This window comes from Emydura macquarii, unplaced genomic scaffold (assembly GCF_026122565.2).
Source record: "Emydura macquarii macquarii isolate MOO-44397 ecotype Brisbane River unplaced genomic scaffold, CSIRO-AGI_Emac_v2 contig_1070, whole genome shotgun sequence".
NCBI classification, from domain to species: Eukaryota; Metazoa; Chordata; order Testudines; family Chelidae; genus Emydura; species Emydura macquarii.
Genome location: NW_027131207.1, coordinates 2,055,878 through 2,072,255, shown reverse-complemented (window position 1 = coordinate 2,072,255; position 16,378 = coordinate 2,055,878). Strand labels below are relative to the sequence as shown.

At 42.2% G+C, this 16,378-nt stretch overlaps 1 long non-coding RNA gene across 1 annotated transcript; it reads left to right on the top strand.

Moving 5' to 3' along the window:
• The first annotated feature begins 7,835 nt into the window (after window positions 1-7,835).
• On the top strand, window positions 7,836-9,420 carry LOC137151477 (uncharacterized). The gene is made up of 3 exons (XR_010919281.1): window positions 7,836-7,968; window positions 8,137-8,769; window positions 9,063-9,420. It is a non-coding gene; the product is annotated as an uncharacterized lncRNA (long non-coding RNA).
• The last annotated feature ends 6,958 nt before the right edge of the window (window positions 9,421-16,378 follow it).

Genomic DNA, 16,378 nt, shown 5'->3' with positions numbered 1-16,378 from the left:
AGTACACTTTTGTTTGACTTTTTGTTAAAGACTACAGGACTTCTGCTTGCTAAGTAACTGATTTTTGCTAGACTCTTGGGAGGTTAGTAGGAAACACCAGTGATTTTTACTACTGCCTTTGATGACTGCAGAAAGAAAAATATGTAATCAGAATACATAGCTTCAGGAAATTACCAAGCAGTATTAAAAAAAATACCTGAAAATGTTCCAGAATCCCCACTGATATGAACTAGGTAGCTGTGTGTTCCCTTGGGGCTACCATTTTAATGATAATTCTAACAGGAAACACAGCCTGACATATATCAGGACAGGAAGATCAGAGCTGCAGCTAGAGACAGACAGCAAACTGCAGGCAGGAAGCAGCAGGAGATTTTCACAGTTCCTTTTATATAAGAAACATAAGTAGTATATGGATGTAAATACAAATACAAACCCAGACAAACTAAACTCCCACTAACCTTCTCCCCCGGAGACTACACTGTGGAAATATGATACTCCCTGTTGCATAGGCTGCAGCTTCCTGCATCGCTGGCATTTTAAAGAAATACTTATTAATCACACTGGGTGAAGTGACAGCAAGTGTCTTTCTAAACAATTGCATTTTCCCTTTATTATAGCAAATTTTGCTATGCTGCTAAGAGCCGCTTCAACCGTCATTGAAATCAATGACAAAACTTCCATTGGTTTCAACAGGAGCAGGAGTCATTTCAAGACTCTCTAAGACAGGAAGGAAATAAAATCTCCCAAATTAAAGAAAATTTCCTCAACCTCACAGTCATACAAAATCCAGATATGTTCCCAATCCATATGTAAAGGACTCTTGCAGTGATATTTGCTCTGAGAGGTTCACATTAGCAGATTTACATATGCAAAGCTATGTATCTGTTCATCTGCCTAGTTGGTAACCCTCAGTGGGCAATGTGAAGGGCAAGATACTTTTTGCAAATGTATCCCACTGGCCAACGTGTGTTACATGCCCCCCACCCCCGTACCATATCCACAGAAAATATGAATCTGTTACAGCTCTAAGCTTGAAAGTCTGGCTCTTTGGCTCAAGATGTAGCGCTTTATATTTTAAGATCTGGAGGTCCCCAGTTCAGTCTCTAGTGTGTTGCCCAAAATGGAGGCTATTGCATAAGTAGGGGCCTGTCTATGATTTGAACTGCTGAGAACCTCTTTATCTGTTATAGCTGTTACTTAGAGAGCCTAGTTCTTTATCTTAGGTTATAGAGACTCAAGTTGTAGCTTTAGAGGCCTCTGTTTCAGTCCTCGGTATATTGGTCAAGATGGCAGCCATCACACAAAATCACGAGGAACTTGTTTTCACCCACCCTCAAAGTGAGAGGAGCAGTACTTGCAGTAGAACTTAACCTCCAAACAAGTAGTAAAATGTACTTTTTTGTCTAAAACATCCTTCTTTCCTATCAAACGGCACAACCTTGAAATGCTCAGTGAGCACTAACATGGAGGAACTGTGGAGCAGGAAATTTTCACTGTGTCAGATTGTGGTCAAAACTACCATATTCTGCTAACATGTGAAAAGTCGTCCAACCTTAGCCTGCTGTCAAAGAACTACATTTCAAGATTGGAATAGGCTCAATGTCTTTTTGTTTTAGTTTCGGTTCCAGTAGATGAACTCTGTCTCATTACTGTAACAATAGTCCTTCAATGTGCTATAATTAAAAACTTTTCATATAATCATCCCTATAGCTAATTATTTTGGGCTACCTCCTACTGACATTGAGTTCAATGACAAAATGTCCATTGACACTGGTTAGAGGAGCATTGGAGCTTTTCATAGCTTAGCTACTTATACTTTTGAAAATACTGTATTTATGATAGATTTCACTCTAGATAGTAATAATATAGATAATAATACTGAAAATACTGTAATGCCATTATATAAATGGAGGGCATGTCCTTTCCTGGAATACCGTGTCAGTTCTGCTCATTACTTCTCAAAAAGAATATAGCAGATCTACAGTACTGGGTGCCCAAAGTTCCAGTTTTGGTCAATGGGAGTTGTGGGTATTCAGTACCTTTGAAAAGCAGGTCTACAGTTATTGGCTTAGGCCCTTAAGCATGAGGGTATATTTCTCTTATAAAAATCCTATCTTTTGTAACTGCAAATTTTCTTAGTATCCATATACACATGTCCCATCCTTTTCGGAACCGTAAAAAGGGACTGTCAGTCTTGCTGGATAATTTATCCTCATCGAAGGGGAGGTCCTCAGTCATAATTTGGACCTCCTTAGGAAAGCCAGAGGACTGGAGCCATGAGTTCTGGTGCATGATGATTCCCATGGCGATTGAACAAGAGGTTGTGTTGGCCATGTCCACAGCTGCTTGGAGGCCCAACTTGGTGACCAGGCATCCCTCATCCACCAGCGCCTGAAACTGCTGCTGCTGGTCTGCTGGAAGTTTGTCCTGGAACTCTGCTAGCTGTGTATGGTTGTTGAAATCATATTTGGCCTGAAAATTTACTATGAGACATTGTAGTGCCACCAAGGAGTAAACCTTCCTCCCTAACAAGTCCAAAAATTTTGCCACCCAGTCCAGAGATGTCCATTTCTGTGGCTGTTGGCATGCCCGTTCAGCTGCCGTGTAGACTACAAATGAGATGTGGAAGGGGTAGAAGAAAGGAAAATCCACCCCTTTGGAATTGACAAAATATCTCCACTTTGTCCCCTTAGGCACGCGGGCACATGAGGTAGGTGTGTGCCACACCATCTACACTGGCTGGAGGATGGCCTCGTTAATGGGGAGCACCACCCTACACAGTTCTTGAAGCTGGAGAATGTCCAGAAGCTGGTGTTGCTGGTCCTGAACCTCCTCCAGTGGTATCCCTAGGTTTGCTGACACCCGCTGGAGCAGGTCTGCGTGATTGTCTGGCAGAGACAGGGAAGGAGGAATGAGAGCCTTGTCCTACAAGGAGGAAGCGATTCTAGGGACTGGCAGAGCCAGCGGTATCGGCTCAACTTTGTGCTTTTCCTCTGAGACTGACAGGAGGAAGAGCTTGGGTGGTATGAAAAGGTGCCTGGGAGAGCTGGTAGTGCTGCTGATAGGGGTCCCAGGTCACTCAGTACAGCCAAGGGGAGGGTTCCTGTGGCTGCGATGGGCCCCATGGGTACCGGTACCACTGGATCATATGCTGGCAGGTATGGTGGTCAGGGACACAAGTCTGAGCTTTGTGGAGATATTGGGGAGAAGGAGGATTCTGGTTCAGAGAACTCCTCTGACTTGCAGGATGGTTCTGGTAGTGGGGGAACCAGTGAATGGGTGCCAGCAGGGACCCGTCCAGCAATATCAGGAGCGGTTCATCTGCCAGAGTGGGGACCTTGTGGGTGAGAGGAGGTCTGGAGAAGGCAAGTAGGGGAGCACCAGTTCCTTCGCCAACAGAAGAGGCTCCAATCATACGGCAGTCTGAAGGGTGCCTGTGGGAACATCTGAGGATCCGGGTGGTGTCTGCGGGGCTGGCTAGTCCAAACTGTGAGGTGGTGGTGGTGGAACCGGTGGGTGTATGCACTGCTGAGCACTCTGGACGAGCAGGAACTGAGGTGGCTGCCGGTACCACCGGATCCTTTTTGCGCCGAGCCTTCCTTTCCACCCGGAGAAGCTTGGGCAGTGGTGCAGTCAGCTCCACGCACGACATCTTACCCGACCTGGCATATCTCAGGGAGGAAATGCTGCGTTTACTAGCAGTCCACTGTAGGGACCTGCTTTTTATGCCCATGAGAGGTGTGACCCGTCCGGGCCTAGGGTAGCCACCTGAAAATGCCAAAGTCAGAGCAGGCTATAAAAGGACAGCAGATTCTCCCACCACTGGTGGGTGACACTGAAGTCAGGCTTCCCAACCAGCCACAAACAGTGCTTCTGATTCCGCACACTGAAGAAGCCAAAATAAAAATAGCCCCCTTTATGCATTTCAGTCTCTGGCTCCGAATTGGCCACTAGGTCCAGTAAAGAGACCAGTTATTTAAAACTCCATGCTCTTTACCAAAAAGGTTTCTCCTGACCCCAGAGGATCAGCCACATTACAAGATCAATGTAAGTTTGGATACCACACTGCCAGCCAATCCTTTAGCAACTAAAACTAAAGGTTTATTATAAAAAGAAAGAAACAACCTATAAGAGAAATGTTGAAAGATTAAAGCAATCACATACATACAAATAACTGGAAAGTCCATATATATCAGGTTTCTAGTAGAACTTTGGAGTTTGCAGGCTTGTATAATCCCTCTGGTGTACATCCAGTATCTGGATGGGTCTCAGTCCTTTGTTTCACAGCTTCAGGTCAATTGTAGAAGCGTTGATCCAGAGGTAGGCTGAAGACTGAAGACAAAATGGATGTGGTGCTGCCTTTTATGTCCTTTGGCCTTTGCCATGCTGCTTGTGGAAATTTACAGGAATCCAGGATCACATGAGTGACTGGTGACTCATCAGATGTATCCCTGGCTTCTCCCCCTGGGCCCATTGTACCTGTGAATTTCCTTAATGGGCCATTAAGCAGGCTAGTGCTGCAGCCATCATGTCTGGGGTGTCGCCCAGAAACAGAGTACAATATGAAATACAGATAAAACACAGATATCCATACCTTCCATTACACCCATAACACATGAACATAAACATTATCATCTTACTTAGCACATTAGAAAGGCTATAACACCAGCACCTGACATGTCATATTTCACATGAATTATTATGATTCTGATGTACTGATGTTAAAAAAATGTAATAAATGCCCCCTTCTCCCAGTCCAGCCAGCATGACAAGAGAGCTGCTTGCTGTCACATCTGAGCTTGTCTTTAACTTCCGGTACCACTGGATCCAGGCCATGGGAAGCAGTCGGAGGAGTGCTCACCTCCGGTGATGGTTGCTGTGCCGGTGGTTTTGACAGTCCCAGATCCGAATGCGCATGTGGCCACATTGCTTCCTCTGTAAGGAGCTTATGGAGGTAGAGCTCCTTGAGCTTTCAAGGCAGGAATGACTTACAGATCAAGCAACAGGTCATGATATGAGCCTCACCAAGGCAACAGACACCTCTTGTGCTCATTGCTCACAGAGAAAGAGTGCAGGCATGACACAGTTCTTAAACCCCAGAAAGTGGGACATAGTCCATGGTGGGGGGTTAATCTACAACTAGAAATAACTTTAAAGAACTATAAACAACTATATATAAATGGACAAAGTCATCCTCTTAGTAAAAAAGAGAGCGTGAAGGAACGGGTTCCGACTCAAGGCCATGTGTTGGTAAGAGGGATCTGGAGAGGAGTTGACCTGCACAGCCGTATTATACCGTTGGCGGCAAGCATGAAGGGACGTACAATGCAAGTGAGGGTCAATGGACACTGCTAGGAAAACCTTCCAGCTCAGGTGCATGGCTCATGGAATACATGAAGAACTAAAGCTTAGTGAAAAATATTTAACAGATTTTTCTGCCGAAAAATGCAGTTTAATCAATTTTGTATTATAACATTTTGATACTATTGAAACAAAATGATTCTACATTACAGAAACATTTCAATATTTCTGATTTTTTTTTTTTAATTTCCACTATGCAAGAAACTTCAACGTTTTATTCTGATTTGGAATCTCAAAACAGTTTGAAATGTTGGAATTTTGTGCAGGACAGAGATTCCTTTTTCTGATCAGTGCAATTGTAGTTATTGTAAGCAATAGATTAATGGCACTTTAATTACTGAATCCATTTAATGTAATGACAGGTATCATGTACAAGCCTGTACACAGCAATTTACCAGCTGTGCATGCTGTTTGCCAGCTTAAAATTTCACACTGTGCAGACTTTTGCTTAACTTACCATTTACACTTGCTCATTGATAGCTCCTACACAAGTCAAATTTACCTTAAAACAGATTATCAGATACTAGAATGTTTTGTTCTATGATTTTTTAAACAAATCATGAACTAAGAGTGATATTTACCAGCACCATATTCCTAAAATGACTCTAGTTATAGAGCCTATCATTGAATTGACATGCTCCTGTGCTAGTTGGGTATGTGATTTAAGAAAAGTTGGCTATATTTATAATGAGAAATATATATGGAAGCATATGATACTTGCAGGAGAAAGTATTTGTGAGAAAGATAACATTAACAAGATGGGATGTTGCCAAAAGGCTGTTTGTGTATGACAGGCTTATTTTTGCAACATCAACATTGTTTAGTTTATTTTGTGGAAAAGTTCAAAAGTCAACTGAAATCCTTTCCTGTATAAAAACACACATCTTCTCCTTGGTATTCTCGCTCTGTCTAGAAATATTTGTATTCCCAGGTCCCAGCTAAATAGATTGAGGGAGGATAACCAGGCTCTTCTACTGCTCTGATGCTTCCTTAATGTCCATCTGGGGATTAGTTTGCCACATGGCCTGACACGCCTTCCTATGGTTACTCAGCCCATCATCTCCCTCACTAGCTCCAGGGCCCCTCTTGTGCTCCCAGACCTGCAGTGCTTCTTTGTGGTTTAGCCTTCCGGCCAAGTCACAGTGAAGTTCCTCCCCTTCCAGGGTATTATCAAAGTCTTCTTCCAAACTGTCCCTGACAGTCTTCAAATAGGCTTCCCTTAGCATGCCACTCCTGCAATAGCTTGTAGAGGAACCCAGACCAGCCCCTCTACACAAGGTTCCAGTCCAGGGACCCTTGACCCAGCAGCTCAGGTCTTTATTCTCCCAGCCCTTACTACTCCTTTCTACAGTGCCTGTTACAGGCTATTGCAATTCCGCATGTCATGTATCAAGGTGTGGGATTGCAGGCCCTTTTCCCACTTGCCAGCTCCCTGGCTTTATAGAAGCCCTGCCTGTTTCTGCCCAAGTGAGCTTCGTCCCCCATTAATAAAGCCTACCTGCATCCTAGCTCCCCTTCAGGTGCAGCCTATGGCTAATTAGCATCTCTTGCCTATATTAACTTCTCTGGGGCTAGTGTGGGGTGAATGCCCCATCACAGGGAGACAGATATGACCTCTGACAAACTTGCTCAGTTTCTAGATAAAAAAGATATTCTGGTCTATCTGCCAGTCCAGCAACTCAATCTGGTCTCTGAAGGTCAATTGAGTTTCTCTCTTTTTCTACCTCCTGTATCATCACCAATACTTAAGATTCTGCAGGCCAAATCATTCCCTCAGATACACCTGTGCATCCCTACTGATACCTAATGGGGCTGTACAAATGTAATTGAGGATATAATGTGGCATGCGGTAATAGGGAACCACATGATACCATTTTTTCTGAAGTTGCTTTTCATATTGGAAACACAGTTTAACTCTGGAGAAACAATTAAACAGATACATTGTGAAATGGATTTGGGACAGATGTTAAAGCTGCTGCACTTCACTGACATAGTCAAAATAACCCCAGTTCAGGGAGAAGAGACCTATAAAGCATTCCCACGTAAATACATTGTTTTTGTTTTGTTCTTTCCATCATTAGAATTATAACACCTGCTTTGAGAGGAACTGAGCTAGTCAGAAGTGGGGACAATGGAAAAAAACCCTCAATAATTTAGGAGAAAGGAGACTCAGCCCCAACCCCCCCCCCCCCCCCCCCAAAAAAAAAAAAAAAAAAAAAAACAGCGTAGATAAACAGCAACATGGCTTCGCCTCCAGAAATCATATTGTTTTCCTCAGTAGAATATGATCTCATTTCTCCTGTTTTCTTTGTCCTCCTCACCCATCACTGTTGAGCCCAACAGGAGGCCAATTAGCTCCAGCTAAACCCCACCTGCACTCTCATAGCTACCTCAATGAGATCATTACACAATCACATCTGTGCTTTTTCTCTGCATATATGCAAGAAGGGTCTGATCCAAAGCTTACCGAAGTCAGTGGCAATCTTTTCATGGTATTAATGGTCTTTGGTTGAGATCCTAAGTGAGTAATTAGTGGAAAGGCTCAGTTTCACCTTCTTCATGTACTTGTTACAAATGGTACTGCTGTACTGAGGCACAGAATGATGGGTAAGGTTGAAGCTTTGTTTTAAGTTCTTTATTTCTTGTGTCAGTTCAACATACCCCATAAGGAATCTGAGTATGGTTATTGTCTTGGTCCCTCACCGTGCTGAGAGAGAGAAAAAGAGAGAGAGAGAGTGTTTCCCATTGGTATCTAACTGCATTGTTATTATTCAGATTGGTACTGATGGGTTCCACCGTGACCTATGTCCAGCCCTTTTTGACCAGAGCCATTTTGTGGTCAAGAGATGAAGAAATCCACGGAGGCAGAGGAAGTGGCATAAGGGAGGATCTCAAAGAAAAATCTCTTCATCACAGAACCGGGATTGGTTTGCACTTATTATTATTTAGACTTTTCCAAAGCAGTGCAAGGGAATTTTGTCACATGACTCCCACTGATATTGGTGGATATTAGCGAATGCCCTTTTGATGCTTATGTTTTAATACAAGAGTACTTTGAACTCTTTAGTGAGTTACCATGTTAACTAAATGAAAACAAAGGAATATTGCTAGTTTGTTTACCGTTCAGAGTTTTACTACTCCTAAAAATACCACAGAATAACAATGTGAGGACTCTCTCTGCTGTCTTGACTAACAAATAGTACTGCCAGAGCTGTACTTGCAACTCAAACTGTTCTTTATTCTGATGGTTCTGTTTCTTCAGAGTCAAGCAGACTCCTTATGTGAAAAACCAATGGCTAGAATTCAGATCTGCCTACACTATGTGTAACAGATAGGAGTCACACATCCGCGGAAGTAGAAGACATAGAGGAAGGATAAATACATACTTTGAGAGTATTGTGGATCAAAGTAAGGAGACACCATATAAAATGACTAAGTGGACTTTAAAACGCTCATGTTTTGTTGGTGATTTTCAAAATCTGAACTACTGCAAAGGGAAATTTAGTAAGCAAAACTAGTTAATCTGTTGGGTGACTCCACACAGAGAAGATATCTGGCAGCCTAGTGTGAAAGTCTTGAATGGGTTTAATGTATGCATAAGGGAAGATAGCAAATCTTACTGAAGGAGGCTTTGTATATTCTATGCAATGTATCTGGTATTTAATGCAATACTTACGTTATTTGCTGTCTCTTTTTTCAAGCAAAGTTAATATTTGTGAAAAATGCAACCTGCGTGACAGAGGAAAGCATTTTCTACTACTAGCTAGAGAAGGATTACAGTATGGGGAGCAGAAGCGGAAGCCTCCAGGTTACTGTGCCTCAGACTTGACTAGAAGAGTATCTGAATTGAGAGGATAGTGCAGTCTCCGTGCTGGTCCACTCCTTGGCCTTTCCGATAAGGCTGCTGACAAAGGTGTCAATTGGGAGGACAATTTACGCAACATGGACATGTGCTTTAGTTGCAGCACTCCGATGACTAACTCACTTCACACAAACCACTTAATAAATATCAGCTATTGACTGCAGTGCCTTTTGGCTCACTGATAACCTGGACAGGGTTTTGATTGATGGCTTTTATACAGATTTAGGCCATGTCTACACTACAAACTTAAGTCAACCTGTGTCAGGTTGAGTTACAGCCACCACAGCAATTCCTGCAGTGGTTGATGTCCACTCTACCCTCCTTCTGTTGGTGATATATGCCCTCACCAGGAGAGCTTCCACCAACTTAAGTGGGACCGTGCAGGGGGTTGAGAGCCTGGGTTCTCAGCTCTGGGTACAGCTTCCCGCCGGGAGCATGGCAGCTGCCTGGGCTACCCGCTCTGAGCACGGCAGAGGTTCCCAGTGAGGAGCTCCATACCTGGAGCCTGGGCAGCTGCTGGGGTCCCAATGGGAAGCCTCAATGCAGCCGGGCTTCCTGTGGGGAGCTAGGAACTGGGCACAGGGAGCCTGGGAGGCAGCCCAGCTAGGAGCAGGGACTTTGGAGCCCAGAGGGCAGCCTGGCTCAGAACGGGGAGCCAGGGTAGGGGGCAGCTATCCAGCAGGGAACCGAGAGTTAGGGGGGCACTGGGCTCTAGCTGGAGCCCTCCACCCGCCCTAGGGTGATAATCCTAGGGTGGCTTTCTTGTCAATTTCACAGCTCCATGACAAGAATGACAGCCAGCAGCTGACGTAAGTAACCCACAGCATCCACAGACACTGCAACACCCTAACTACACCGACATGAGCCCTCCGCCTCTCGTGGAAGTGGAGTTGTTATGTCGGTGTAGTAGAGCACTTACATCAGCGGAGGGTTGTCATGTGTACACTCACATAGGTAGCCTTACGTTGACCTAACTCTGTAGCATAGACCTGGGCCAAGTTGAGAGCATTGAAAACAAGGAGGGAGATTTTCCTTCGTTTGTAAATCAGGAACAGAACTCCTTTGAAGTCAATAGTGTTCCACTGATGCACAACCAGCTTCAAGAAATGGGAAATGATTTCTATTCACACACACACAGATAATACTGAAAGGAGAGCATTTAGGGTACTATTCACTTCCGTGCAAAAGGCCTGTACATCACAAAAGTTGCACTTAGGCCCTCAGTATCGGCACTCTGAGGAATGAATTTCATTCATAATAAAGAGCAAAGCAACAAAATATAAAAAGATTTGGATAGACTGGAGATACTATGGCAGATGCACATCAGTGTGTATACAAACGGAAAATAGTCTGGGAATACCAAACTAAGCGAGAGAATATGTACTAAGTGGTACCATTAAACAGCACACTGATCGGGAAAAGGAGCTGAAGGCTATTAAGGAAAAATCATTGAAACCATCAGCCCAGTGCTCAGCAGCAATATAAAGGCAAACAAGATAATAGGTTGCAATAGCAGAGGGATAGAATACAAAATAAAAAGGTGATACTCTGTGATCAAGAACACAAGACTATGCATTTGCCTCTCAAAACACAGTAGTACACATACTTTGGGTGTGCTGAGGCAAAAGCTCAAATGAGTGACTGAACATACAATAGGTCTGTGCATTTTCACTGAGGATGCAGTTCCTGGAGTGTGTTACATTGAACTTATCAAATACTTACTTTAAAAAAAATGTTTTCTAAAGAAAAATTGATTTGAGATGCATATTATAGGCTGGTGGAGTGACTCAGCAGAAACAAAGACAGAAGTAATAAGCAAGTCTCCTTCCCCCAGCTGGAGTAAATCTTTATAACCATAAATCAAAACAAGTTATTACAGAGCTCATACTGCTTTGAAAATTCCAAGCAGCAGCAGAAGATAATTAAAGGGGAAAGGTCTGGGCTGAGAACAAGCCTTACATTTAAAATGTTTCAGGAATTAATTGTAAAGCCTCTCGCTCCCTCAAGTGGCAAAATAAATAAATCAAACTCAAAAGTGTGATGAAAAATTACTGGAAAAATATGTTTAGTGACACAGTGATTTAACTAGAAAAGAGGCTATGTAGTCCCAAAGTGTGGATGGAAAATAACATGGGTTCAGAACCCTTTTCTACGAATCAGAGGGCAGATGTTATCCAAGTCACTTTGCAATATTAAAGAAAGCACTTGTTAGACTCTATCTGGAATACTGTTCATGTTGTTATCAGTCACCACGTGGACTGGCCTCACACTCTAGTACCATTAGCTGGATGGCTGGAAAGAGTATACACAGGCTGCCAAGTGAGAGCTAACAGAGTCTTTCATGGAAAAATAATATTAGGAAAATATCCACTGTATTGTATCTCTTTCTTAATGTGGTTTAATAAATTAAAAGAAGGAGGAGACCCAGCATTACGTGCCCTCATGCGTTCTCTTTAGAGACTAACAAGGACACCAGTAGCCTATGAACCACAGCTTAAGAATGTCTGATTTACTTAATACTAAACATTTTAACTTGTTCCTAGCCTATACTTGGAATCAAGGCAGAGTCTGGCACTGAAAATATGCGAAACACTATTTATACGAGCCACTATCTACCTATATCTATGCCAAATTTATTTTCCAGGGTAATAAACATTATACAGTATGCTTTAAATATAAGCTGTCTAATTAAGACTAGGTAGCATGCAGATTCTTGTGTCAGATATACAATGCAAGCATATCTACCAGCAACACTTTAAGATAACCCTGGCTTTTACCAGAGACTTGCTTAGCACACTCCCAAGATCTATTAACCAACCTAAACTGCAATGAAGGAAATGAAAAGCAGAACAAAAAGCATTGGGCAGCACAAGTTGATCTGCCCTTATAGTTTATTGACTTATAAGAATACCATAGTACAGAATATATTTAGATTTTAGTAACAGATTTCAAAGGATTCTGCCACATTTATATTTCTGAGATCTAAACATTTTTGCTGGTGGATGCGAGAGCTTCAGAACAGTCAGTACTTAGGATCACAGCTGCTTCTAAAATGAAGCAGCTCTAAACCAGCTGCTTCTTCTGGCTCATAATATTCCTACAATTTGAAGAAGACAAAGGAGCAGAGCACAGTGCTTGAAATTACCAGCAGGCCTCCTAAACTGAGCAGAACATATACAATGCTTTTATTGAGTGGTGTAGTGAAACTGCAGCAATTAGTGCCAGAGCCCCAGCATTTTTGTATTGTCCAGGATGAAGGAAACCTTTCCACATCTATCCTTATTTTGCACCTTGCTCCTTCTCCACCTGCAGATTGGAGCTAGTAATTGTGTGGCTTACAACCCATGTTTCCATCAGACCAGTGCCCAAAATGCCTGGGCTACTTGGAATGCTATCAAATCATTCCAAAGCTTGAGCACTGTAGCAGCATTTCTCTTGTAAAAGGCATTCTGGGCCAGTGGGGATTCAGACTGAAGGCAGAGCAAATCACAGAAGGATACAAACACCAGCTTCGGGCTGCTGCATATGAGAGATGAACCATACTGATGGGTAAAGAGATGTTCTGAACAAGCATGAGGGAACAAAATCAGACCAAAGCACAGTATAAAAACTGAGAAGCAAGACAGAGATACAGATGGAAGAAAATGGGGTTGTGACAAATGCTTGAAATGGAGTGGCTCGGCTAGGAGGAAATTGTTGAATGGCTGACTGGGATATTGTCAGTTCAGATCAGAATCTTGTAATTTTCAATTACAGTTAAGGCCCTTTTATGCTGTTCAGCTCTTGTAGTGCAAAGAAGCTTAAAAGGAGCAGAATTGGCCCCTTCAGAATACTCCTTGTGTGGGGGACCTCCCTAGCCACTGACGAGCCATTGTACGGGCACTACATCTGCACTGCTTCTTTCTCCAGTATACGCTGTGTTCAGGGCAGGCTGGGAGCATCAGAAGGAGAAGGTGGGCCAGGGAAAGAGAGGAGCAAGGCCAGATCACACCATCATGGCTACTCTCTGCCTTCTGAAGGCCCTGGGTCGGCCACAAGTTAGAAATCTTACTCAAAATAAATAAATAAATAAATAAGGTTGCATAGGTCCTTGGCTACCCAAAGATAGCAGACAACAGCCTTTGGTCCCTTCTCCATTCCTGCACTAAGAACAAGGATGGGGAAAGTGGGAATCAGGACCAGATAATTTGTCAGGAGTGCATCACTCTGTCCCTTCTTTGTAGTATCTTTCCAGTACAATCACAGTGTATCTTAGTGCCTTCAGGCTTGGTTCAAAATTTATCCCAGATATCAGTTCACTGTTTTGCTACAGTATCTCACAGTAGATGGTGCAAAGCATGTTGATGTCATGATGGGCAGGTCTTCTAAAATTTGGTGGCTTATTTCAAACAAGTTCCAAAATGTTTGGAAGCCTTTTTCAAGTTTGTGATTGTCCCTTCATTGTCACTTCTCTTTGCCCCAGGATAGTCAGCTTTTTCTCCATTCCTGCCAGTCTAATCTTCCTTTCCTTCAGACTCCCCTGTTATCTCTTTCTCTCCATTTGAATACAATCAGTTGATTCCCCAATCTCCTGATCATATCTAGCTGCCAGTTCTCTAAGAAGATTGTCTATACATTGAATTTTGAATTAAGTCTTAACCAGATGTCCCTTTACTTTAATAAATGAATGCTTGCCCTGTTATATAACTTGGTTGTGTTTTGGATTACATAGCTAGTGATTGGGATTTGGGACCTTCTATATAATTCCATTAATAAACTAAATGCAAAACAACTGTGCAAAAACATAAAACTGAGGGATGAATGAATAGAATCAGAATTCCGGGATTAAAAAATTTAAATGTAAAACCCATGGCCACCCAACAGGAGAGAGGAGGCCAGCCAGTCAAAAATCACATGACATGACAGTGGGAAGGAAAGAAATCTGAGAATCTGTAGCTTGTTTCCTGGCCCCAGGGAGAACTAGGTCTCTTTGAACACTTTTTTTCATTCATCGTGCTACTTTCTGTCAGTATAAAGAGAAATCATAATGCGATCAAGAATGCCAAAGAATCTTAAAAATAATAGCAAAGAATCTTCAGCAAGACTCAGACCATGAATGTCTTCCCTCTGACACTTGACAGTAAGGACAGGAAGTTTTCAGAGAATGTAGTTTGACCCTTTAAATATCTGCAGTACAAATAACTGAAGAATATTCAGTTCACTGGATAGATTCAAAGAAAATGGTTGCAAACACTAGAGAAAAGTGGCAGTAAACCAAAACTATTGCTACAATACAATTCTCTGAGACCCTTAAAAGACTTTTGAATCCAAGTTAACGTATATAATAATTGTTTATTTTTTTCCAAAGGTGCAGTGATGAAACTGGCTATTAAATATTGCACATGGAATACTGCTCATGTTTATTTCATTACAAAAGTAATTAAAAGACAAAAGTTTAACTCTGATCAATGTCATGATTGGATACCACTATGCTGAGATACTATAGAATGAAAGATCACCATTTGTTTTAAATCTCATGTTACAAGCCCATACAATATATAAGGAGGGGGTGAACATTTGTACCCTCAATTCCCATGGGCTGCATTGGGAATGAAAGGCACTCAGCACCTAGTAGGAGGGGTATAGCAACTGACAGACCCAGGCCTACGCGGTCTAGGCAGAAAATGGTAAGTTTAAAGATACTATACCATTTCCTTGGTTTCAGAGCTGGGTACATCAATATCAAACAGTTACATCTAGTGATTTTTAATTTGATGATGCTAACTCTCAAGCAGCTGAATAGGAGATAGCAAAGTTAATTACACAATAAACATATTTCTTAGTGTTGCTGTGTTGCTTAATGTTTTTATTAAGCATTGAGATGTCATGTTAAAATATTATAAAAAACTAAGCACAGGTAGTGCATGTGAGTAAAAAGCTTTCACTATTAAAAGCCCAGTCTGTTTTATAACAAGTATTTTTCATATTGAGAAAGGTCTTAGTCCACATTAATCAATAACTCTCAGTAAAGTTACATTTTTTAAAAACTAGGCCATTTTGTCTAGAGATTTGCAAATGAGCAATCCTATGAGTCACTATTTGCTATTTTGGAAAAAGGGGTTGTTTCCAGATAAGCCTCTTTACGATTGCAGAACACTTTATCCCACAAACCCAAAGTAGAAGATGTTTTCTCCATCCCCTGAGTTCACTTCAAACCAGATTTATCTTACATAACTCCTTTTACATGAAAAAAGAACAAGGTCCAAGCAAATTTACACACTGACAGTGTAGTGTTGTCCAAGTTAGCTACAATTTTGAAACTCTACAGTATATGGAGACTAGGGTGGCAATATCTGTTAAATTCCTTTTATTCTGCTAGTTCATTTTCTATTGTTGAGGCTCATGATGGAAGAGTTTAATGGGTTTGTCATGTCACTGCTCCTCTCTAAAAATGCAGATCTCCTGTTTTTCTTGTATGGTCTATTTCTGTATTTTGCAGTGTTGTTGTAGCTGTGTTGGTCCCAGGATATTAGAGAGACAAGCTGGATGATTTAACATCTTTTATTGGACCAACATCTGTTGGTGAAAGAGACAAGCTTTCGAGTTGTCACCTACAAGTCTACACTGGAACCCATATTGGTGTGTCATTAAACAATTACAAGTCACACTTGATGCGGACCCCCTCCTGAAATAAATCTTTCCCGAATCCCCTCTTCTGGCCTTCAAACAACCCCCAACCTTGCCAAGGTCATCATCAGAAGCAAGCTCCGCACAGACCAGGACACGTCAGCAAAAAGTGGCTCCAGACCCTGCCAGAACAACAGCTGCAAAACCTGTAGACATATCTCCACTGCTACAATGATCAACACCTTGCCGTCCCAACACATCTTTCAAGATCCAGGGGTCTGTCATATGATTATCACAACATGTGGTGTACCTCATCCAGTGCTCTAAATGCGCCAAACTATGTGGGTGAAACCAGATAATCACTATGCTCTCAAATGAACTCACACAGAATAATGATAAAAGACAGCCTATCACTTGCCGGTAAACACTTTCCACAAAACAATCACTCCATATCTGACCTCTCAGTCCTCATCCTCAAAGGAAACCTGCACAACACCTTCAAAAGATGAGCCTGGGAGCTTAAATTCATAACTTTGCTATACAGTAAAA